This window comes from Suricata suricatta, chromosome 16, assembly GCF_006229205.1.
Source record: "Suricata suricatta isolate VVHF042 chromosome 16, meerkat_22Aug2017_6uvM2_HiC, whole genome shotgun sequence".
NCBI classification, from domain to species: Eukaryota; Metazoa; Chordata; class Mammalia; order Carnivora; family Herpestidae; genus Suricata; species Suricata suricatta.
In genome coordinates this window covers 44,161,017-44,170,655 of record NC_043715.1, presented here as the reverse complement: position 1 = coordinate 44,170,655, position 9,639 = coordinate 44,161,017, and the positions used below count along the sequence as shown (strand labels likewise).

At 40.8% G+C, this 9,639-nt stretch overlaps 1 protein-coding gene and 1 long non-coding RNA gene across 2 annotated transcripts in view; one reads left to right on the top strand and one right to left on the bottom strand.

Annotated features, from left to right (window-relative positions):
• Positions 1-1,970, bottom strand: part of LOC115281050 — a 6,652-nt gene extending 4,682 nt beyond the window's left edge. Inside the window, exon 1 of the long non-coding RNA XR_003904047.1 lies at positions 1,840-1,970. This is a non-coding gene — a long non-coding RNA (uncharacterized LOC115281050). The remainder of the gene's footprint in view (positions 1-1,839) is intronic.
• LOC115281026 (zinc finger protein 383) overlaps positions 1-9,639 on the top strand; it is a 67,377-nt gene that overhangs the window by 18,132 nt on the left and 39,606 nt on the right. The window lies entirely within an intron of this gene.

The window sequence follows — 9,639 nt, the reverse complement described above, 5'->3', positions numbered from 1 at the left end:
AAGTCTAATTACATGAAACAGAAGTTGGTGTTTTGGTTTTTTACTTTGCTTTTCTGTTTTGAGTGTCATTGCAACTACTGTATTGTAAATGATGGAAAATAATTGCATATGTTAAAAAATATGAAACTTTATAAAGTAAAAAAAATTAAAAAAATTAAAAAAAAAATAAAATAAATTAAAAAAAATACTATTATATACTTAAAAGGTGCTGAGAGAGTAAATTTTAAATATTCTCACCACACACACACAGGTAATCATGTGAGGTGATGGATGTGCTAATTAAGCTTATTGCAATAATTTCACTGTATATACATATGGCAAATCATCATGTTGTATATATTAAACTTACACAATGTTATATGCCAATTATATTTCAGTAAAGCTGGAAAAAACTAATCTCTAATCTGAATGACAGTAACTCCTATATAGTCCCTTTAATTTCACTCCCACCACCAGTGGCAATGATTGCTACTTAATACCCAATACATCATCTTTCTTTTTGTTCCTTAATAACAGGATCCTCATTTAAATTTTTTACATTTTATGTATTTGAGAGAGAGAGAGGAAAGGGCAGAGGGGGGAGAGAGAGAAGCCCAAGCAGGCTCTGCACTGACGTGGGACTTGACCCACAACCCTGGGATCGTGACTTGAGCTGAAACCAAGAGTCAGACACTCAACCAACTGAGCCATTCAGGTACCTGCAGAATCCTGATTTTAAATGAAAGACAAATGTGCCCAGCTGAAAAACTATCCATGTAATTGAGTGTGTCCACGTGATTAAGTTTTGGTCCCTGAAATGTCTGCAAAAGTTCTGTGTGGTACTTTCTGTGGTATTTTCTGAGAGGGTTACTTGAAGAGAGCGGACCTCAATGAGAGGTGTACACTTGTCCTCTACCGCCTCTTCCTTCCTTCCTTCCCCCTTTCAGAATCCAGATGTGTTCGCTGGAGTGGCAGTAGACTTTTCAGATTATGAGGTAACCTTGAGGATGGGAATACCGAAGAAAAATTGTGGGGCACCTGGGTGGCTCAGTCAGTTAAGTATCTGACCAGCTCAGGTCGTGATCTCACAGTTCATGGGTTTGAGCCCCGCGTCGGACTCTGCGCTGACAGCTCAGAGCCTGGAGCCTGCTCCCGATTCTGTGTCTCCCTCTCTCTCTGCCTCTCCCTGGCTCACACTCTGTCTCTCTCAAAAATAAAACATTTAAAAAATGTTATTATTTTGGCATGGGGATCATCTCCCTCCTTGTGATTCTTAGGAAAGTAGGGAGTGGGGGTAGGAGGAAGCACATAATCAAATAGCTGCAAAATTTGTGGTTACAGTTTGAACTGAAGGGGATTTTCATCCCCTTGTAAACTCCTCTAAAGCTTAATTATTGCTCTAGTTCATTTCAATACACTGATCATCTTATTTGCGAGCACCATCACAATCTACTTCGTATTTTTACTTATCCTGATCTACAGAAAGAATCAAGTAGATGGAGCCCGAGACAGGGCTGCTCAATCTCAAGCCGCAGTTGGCTGCCGCTTAGAGGGTCTGTTAACCACACACTCGTCCGCGCGGTTTCTCGGACACGAACCAAACCAGGGGTACACAGTTACCCCCGCAGAGTCACGGGCACCCCGCACCTACACACACACAGCCACACACGTGACGTCACCATCATACACCCACCACGGGGACATCGTGATTGTCAAACCCAGCGTCACAGGCGCCGCACACCGTCATCCAGTCACTGACACCCACGCCCATCCACAGCCGCTAGCCCTCAGCCCGCTGCGCGCACAGCAGCCGGACGCTGTGGATCCGCTTTGCTTCCACCCAGGCTCAGGCTGCCTCACCTCAGGCCACTCCAGGGCTGGCTACAAACAAGCCAAGCTGGGCCAAGCCTATCGCAGTTTCCTGAGACTCTCCGCGGGGAGAAGTCCGGCCACTGCGGGACCAGACCCGGAGATGTGGAAAGTGGAGTAGGGCCCGCGGGACTTTTGGGAAATGTAGTCTGGAGCCGGACTGCGCGGAGAAAATGGCGCCGCCTGGGCTCCCAGCTGAATCCCTGCCCCCACGCTTGGGTAATCTTGGTCTAGAACCCCAGCGAGGGCCCCCAGGGGTGGGCCACCGGCCTGAGTGTGGGCTGCGCCAGGGAGCAGGAAGAATGCCAAGTTCCTGACAGAACTTGATGTGGGAAGTCGTAGAGCTATCTGAAAACTGTAGTTTGGAGATGAAAACACCAGGAATCTGGTGGAAGGGACTTTGTACTGCACGAATCTGGGCTTGGGATTTGTCCTTACTAGGGGTGTTCATAGGTTGACTCCTTTGGTAGGCATTTTTTGGGTGCCTTGAGATGTGTGCTTAGCCAAGTGGGTGATAAACACTGGGCTTCTCAGACCCTGTTAAAAAAACCAAAATTTGACTGAGTAAATTTAAAGATTTGATTGGCTTTATTGAATAGAAATTTTATCACCAACGATGGGCTTATTTAGGAATAAAAGATAATCACAAGCCGAGACAAAACCCTTAGGCAGGTCCAGGGAACAGAGGATAGGTGGTGAGCTTTTCTTAAGGAGAAAATGGTAAATTGGGAAGGCTGTTACAAGGAAAGGTCCCTTGGAGTAAAGAAGGAATTCAAAGTATGGTGTCTTCTCAGTGGCTGAGCTCTTGCCATGGGGATAAGGAAAGTGTGTTCCTCACCTGGAATAGTAGTTTCCACTTGCAAGGTCAAGTCTGTCTCCTCTTGTTGGGTCTGCAAATGACTACCAGTGGTAGGGCAATGGCACTCCTGCCCAAACCTCCTGTATTCATTTTAGTAGGTTTCCCATTACTAGTTTTCACAGAACCATTCATGAATTGGGCAACATTCATCTAATAAATAGGGGCTGAAAGGAGCTGTAGAAAACAAAGTATTTCTTTGAAAGGGGAAAGGATAAAGAAAGGATTACCTCATCTTCCTTTGGTTTATGTGGCGGATGACGTCACTGGTGCTGACCAGAAAACCAGTTAAGACTACATTTCTGGGGGGAGATTGTAACTTCAATTAGGTTAGGAATTAAGTCTTGGTGGACTTAGCACAGTGGTTCCATTTTAAACCAGTTATTTCTTTCCTTTTTTTAAATGGTCTTTATTTTATTTTGAGAGATAGTGAGTGGGGGAGGGGCAGAGAGCGAAGGAGACACAGAATCTGAAGCAGGCTCCAGGGTCTGAGCTGTCCGATATAGCCTGACATGGGGCTCGAACCCACGGACTGTCTCCTGAGCTAAAGGAGCTAAGCTGAGCTAAGATCATGACCTGAGCTAAAGTCAGATGCTCAACCAACTGAGCCACCAGGCACCCAGTTATCTCTTTTTTAACAACCCAAAGGGCAAGGACTACCAGAGAGTGTTAACAAAAAAGAACCACAAATTAACCAAATCTAGAAAAAGAGGGAGAAAGACAAATACATAAACTAAGAAATAACAAGGAAGGAATAATCATTGGAAGAGATAAATTGTTTTAGTCCTAAGAGACTACTTCATACAATTTTGTATAAACAAATGTGAAAATTTTAGTTGAAATGGGTAATTTTGTAGGAAAATGTAACTTACTGTAATAGGTCAACTTATGGAATGTAATAGGTTAACTTATAAGATATCAGAGAGCTTACTATATATAAGTTTGGCTTAAACTTGTATTCTGGTAAATAACTAAAGGTTGGGCAACCAGACTCTACCCTAGGAATATAACTCAATAGTGGACATTGTGACCTAAAGGTTAACGTGTTTTTCAAGATTCTATTAAGCAACCCCACCCCGTTTACTAAGACCTGGCCAAGACAAGGTAAAAGTCACATAGTCACTGCCCCCACAGTATCTTAGGTGTCTAACTATGATTGGTCATTTTAAAAGGACAAAAAAACTTTAAAGTTCCCACCAAAACTAACGTCTGTATATTACAATATAATTGGCTACCATGAAATGCTGTAAATTATAATTAGTTAACTAAATAATGATGTATTCTGCCTTGCTAATATCCACTTATGCTCACTGCACCCTTGTTTGTGGCCATTCTCTGCATTTTTCTCCTTAAAATCAGGAGATCAGGTTTAGCCCGGCCATGAATAAAATCTTGCCTCGCTTCTATTTGGTATTTGGTGGTCTTTTTCGACAACACCCTATTTCACTTACCATAGTTAATCCCAGTCAAGATAGAAAGTCCAAATAGACCACTATACATAGAATAGAGAAAATTGTCAGATTTATCAAACATACATACACACACACACACAGGTTTCACACAGATTCTATTAAAAGGTTAAAAGCCAAATGTCCCACTATCGAAAAGTAAGGAGAAAGAAGTAGAACTCCTGTATGTATTTAATGTTTCAAAGTACTTTCAAATCTTGTTTATAATTGCATAAAAATTTATATAGGCTAATCATACTAATGAATATTAATGAAAGGTCTTTAAATCAAATAGTGGCAAGGAAAGTTAAATGAGATTTTGTTTAAATGCAATGAATGACCAAGTGAGTTTTATTTTAGAAATGAAAGAATGACAATATCTGGGGGAAAACTTTCATATGTTATCATATTAAGAGAACTAAGGAAAAACTTGCCCATATATCTTAAAAAGGCAGTGAAAAACTTCAAAACCTATTTCTTTATTTATTTTATTTATTTATTTATTTTTAATGTTTTTATTTATTTTTGATACAGAGAGAGACAGAACATGAGAGGGGGAGGGGCAGAGAGAGAAGGAGACACAGAACCAGAAGCAGGCTCCAGGCTCTGAGCTAGCTGTCAGCACAGAGCCTGACGCGGGGCTCAAACCCACGAACGTGAGATCTGACCTGAGCCGAAGTCGGAGGCTTAACCGACTGAGCCACCCAGGTGCCCCACCTATTTCTTTTTTTAAATGTTTATTTATTTTTAAGAGAGAGAGCATATGAGGAAGGGAGGGGCAGAGAGAGAAAGGGAGGGAGGGGGGGAGAGAGAGAGAGAGAGAGAGAGAGAGAGAGAGAGAGAGAGAGAGAGAGAGAGAGGGAGAGAGAGAGAGAGAGAGAGAGAGAATCCCAAGCAGGCTCTCCACTGTCAGTGCAGAGCCCAATGTGGGGCCTGAACCCACAAACTGTGGTATCGTGACATGAGCCAAAAATCAAAGGTCAAACACTGACTGAGCCACCCACATGCCCTTGCAAAAATGATTTAAAAAAAGAGAGAGAAAAAGGGTAGGATTTTATACTTTATTAATACTTACTATATGTATATTCTCAATATCAGCCCCAAAACCAGCATATCGTAGTTTACTTAATAATGAATTTAAGGAAGCATTTCTGCTAAGTCAGAAACAAGGCAAGAATGACTATTATTACCACATGACTTTAGCACTGTTTTAAATGGATTAGCCAATGCAACTGAAACAGACAACAATATGATTTATAAAATTCCCCAGCAAAAATTGACGGGTGCCTGGCAGGCTCAGTCAGAAGAGCACGTGGCCCTTGATCTCAGGTTCGTGAGTTGGAGCCCCACATTGACTGCAGAGATTACTTAAGGAAGTGAAGAAACTTTTTAAAGAAGTTAAAAACTCTCTCTACCAACAGACAATAAAAAATTTAAGAATATCAATGGGAAAATCCTGAAATAAGAAAATGTAGTAACATCACAAGATACAGTATAAAAATAAACCACTTACAAAAGCACAAAACATAAAATAGCTAGAAATAAATTTAAGAAATATACCATCTATAGGAGATATATCTTAAAACACTCTTGTAAGAAACAAAAATTTACTTGAACAAATGGAAATACTTTAATTTACTTTTTATTTAGTTGAACTTTGTATTTTGAGATAATCAGAGATTCATATACAGTTTTAAGAGTAATACGGAGATCTTGGGTATGTTTAAAGCAGTTTCTCTCATTAGCAACATCTTGCAAAATCATAGGATAACATTACAAGTTCTAAGTATTCAGTCATGATACAGAACATGCCCATTACCATAAGGATCCTTCATGTTTTCCTAGTCACACTCATTTCCCTGCCAGCTTTTCCCCCTCCTGGTGACCACTTACTCTGTTCTTCAGTTCTACATTTTGTCATTTGATAAATGTTATATAAAATGGAATCACAGAGTAGATAATCTTTTATTGTTTTTTAACTCAGTATAATTCTCTATGTATTCAGATGGGTTATTGTGTGAATCAATAGTTCATTTCTTTTTATTGCTGAGTAGTATTCCATGGTATGGATATACCACATTGTAACCATTTACCATTGGAGGATATCTGGATTCTTTACAGATTTTCGTTATTATAAATAAAACTGATATAAAATGCTATGTTCATGTTCAGGGTTTTTGAAATGTTTACAAAGTATACATAATATTTATCATCTTAAATATCTGTAAGTATATAGCTCAGTTGGGTTAAATACATCCACATTGTTGTACAACTAAGAGCTCTCCAGAACTTTTTGTCCTGTACGTTTAATGTCTATTATCATTAAACAACAACTCTTTTTACTGCTCCCCATTCATCTCCTGGCATCTACTATCTATTTTCTGTCTCTATGAATTTGACTACCCAGGTGCCCCATGTAAGTTAAATCATACGTATTTGTCTTTTTGTGACTGTCTCGCATCACTTAGCATATCCTTGAGGCTCATCCATGTTGAGGGATATTGTAGAATTTTCTTCCTTTTTAAGGCTGAATAATATTCCATTCTACATAAATTTTGTGTAACCATTCATCCATCAATGGAGACTTGGGTTGCTTCTACCTTTTGGCTACTATGAATAATGCTGCAATGAACATGGGTGTACAAATATCTCTTTGAAACCCTGTTCTTTTGTGTATATACCTAAAATTGGAATTTCTGAATCATATGGTAATTTTTGATATTGGGAAACTGGACCGCCACATGCAAAAGAATTAAGCAATCACTCGAGTACTTAAAAATTAACTCAAAATGGATTAGAAACTTGAATATAAAACCTGAAACTAAGTGCTGTCAAAAATCTGACCTTTAAATAAATGGAATATTAATGTATGAGAACATTTTCAGCTTGCTTTGAAAACTATAAAATAATACAGTTATAAAGAATGATGATGATGATGATGATGATGATGATGATATTACTATGACTATATCAAATATTTTGATTTGGAAATGTTTTTTTAAAAAAGTAAAACCTGAAACTATATACTCCTAGAAATAAACAGATCTGTTAGTTCCTTGACATTGGTCTTGATGATGACTGTTTGGATTTGACACCAAAGGTAGACTAGTAGACAAGTAGGACTACATCAAATGAAAAAAACTTCTGCACAGCAAAGGAGACCATCAACAAAATGAAAAGGCAACCAAATGAAGGAAAGAAAATATTTGCAAACCTTATATTTGATAAGGATTAATATCTAAAATATATGAAAAAGATACAAATTCAGGGGGGAGGAGCCAACATGGCAGAGAGGAAGGGAGCTCTATAAACTTCCTCTGCCTCATCGATCAAACTGAGAAGGATACTACTCTTATCTGCAAGAGCGGAAGGAGAAAATATGGATTCCAGAAGGAAGAGAACCTGAAGGATACCTGAGTGAGTGAGTGCGAACTGAGGAGATTGGAAAACGGGCCAGCCCAACATGGGCAGGGGAGGTGGCAGCCCCAGAACAACGTGGGGCAAGCGCGCGGAGCCCGAGAGACAAAGGGAAGAGACAGAGAGACTGAACACGTTCATAGTACTGTCTCTGGGGAAGAGGTAAAGAACACTTAACCGCATTTGGAGAAGCTCACTCCATAGATAACTGCTGGGTAGCCTAAATCCCGAACCCACGTGGCACGCAAGGGAAGGAACAGCTTCCAGCCCGGGGCCATCTTGGCGAGGAGTCAGCAACCGCTGCCACAGCGATGATAGGGGTGCTCACTTCGACCTCGGTTTTGGGAGTGGGAGCACGCACCTCATTTCCACAGCGCATCTCGCCCCCAGCATTGGCCGCGCGAACCCTGAATCCCGGGTGCCAACGGAAAAATAGCCCCCACCTCTGCGTGATCCCGGCAGAGAGTTGGTGGCAGTGGAGACCTGGGTGCGCACGCACAGGCTGCAGGAGCTCCCAGCTCATTTCCAGCAGCTCCCAGCGCCGCTCTGGCAACAGCTACGCCCTCATTCCTCCCCCAAAGCTAACGTGATGCCCACTGGGGGTTGGGTCTATGACAGTGCGCACATACTTCACCTCCTGCTGTGCATCTCACCTCAGGCAGGGACAGCCAAAATCCCAGCCTGAGCCAAGACAAACCGATTCCTCCCCCTAAGAAGCCAGCAACCAAAACAAAAACAACTCATCTGTGGTAGCATAAAAAGTGCATGGACTGGAACTTTGAACTGAGGGGGGGCCTGGAAAATACAACTCAACCGCGCTCAACCGAGGCAAAAGGAGATCATACTCATTAGAGTGGCCTACAGTTCCTAGTTCAGCAGAGCTTGGCATGCCACCTATCTAATCTCTGCAGACACCAAGGCAGAGCCTCTGAGAGCAGCCTCCGAGACCTATCAAATCAAACCACGCCTATCCACGAGGGCGGGGACTGCTGTTTACTTTTTGTTATTGTTGTTTGCTTTTTTCTATATTTTTTCTTTTTGTCTTCATTTTTTTTTCTTTTCGCCTTTTTCTGTATGGATTTTTTATTATTATTACTTTTTTTACTTAAACTTTTTAAAATTTGTACTCCTCATTTTCCTTTCTCCTTTCTCCCTCTTTTTTCTTTTTTCTTCTTTACCTTCACGCAATCCAGATATATTCTCCTATATCTCATCCCTACCTCTCCCCTCAAATATTCCTACACTTTTAGACTGTCCACTGTCCTTTGTTGTCTCTGACCCCCTTTATTTATTTTTTCTTTTTTTCTTTCTTTTTTTCTTTTCTTCTTCTCCTCTTTTCATCTCTTTCCTCTCCATACTCTTTATTTTCTTTCCCCCTGTTAATGTGTTTGTTTGATTTGTCAGTGCATTTGCGTGTCTGTGTGTGTCTGTCTGTTTTCCTTCTTAGGGCTACACCAAAAAACAGGCCAAAGTGTGCATGACAGCGAGTCCCAAATATTGCTGAGTAGGGAAATAAAATATTCAAAGGCACAACAAGAGAAACTGAGAGACACCATTAAAAGAATATTTCCCGAAACGACAGGCCCTGGACAGTCAATAAGCCTCCTTTAACAGAAAAATATTAGTAGGTGCACTGTGCACAACGAGCTTTCTAAAGGTGACAAGAGACAGAAAACTAGCAAAAATGACAAAACGAAGGCACTCTCCCCTGAAGAACCTCCAAGAGGAAGTCACAGCCACAGAACTGCTCAAGACAGATCTAGACAACATACCGGATTAAGAATTTTAAAAACTTGTCATAAAATTAATCGCTGGGGTTGAGAAAAGCATCAAAGAATCAACTGAGACAATGACTAGGCACTATGATGAGTTAAAAAAGGCTATAGGTGAGGTGAATAACTAACTGGAGGCAGCCACCTCAAGGATTGATGAGGCAGAGAGAAGAATAGGTGAATTAGAAGATATAGTTATAGCAAAAGAGGAAGCTGAGAAACAGAGAGAGAAATTAATTCAGGAGCAGGAAAAGAGAATTCGAGACCTGAGTGACACAATCAAGCGGAACAACATCCG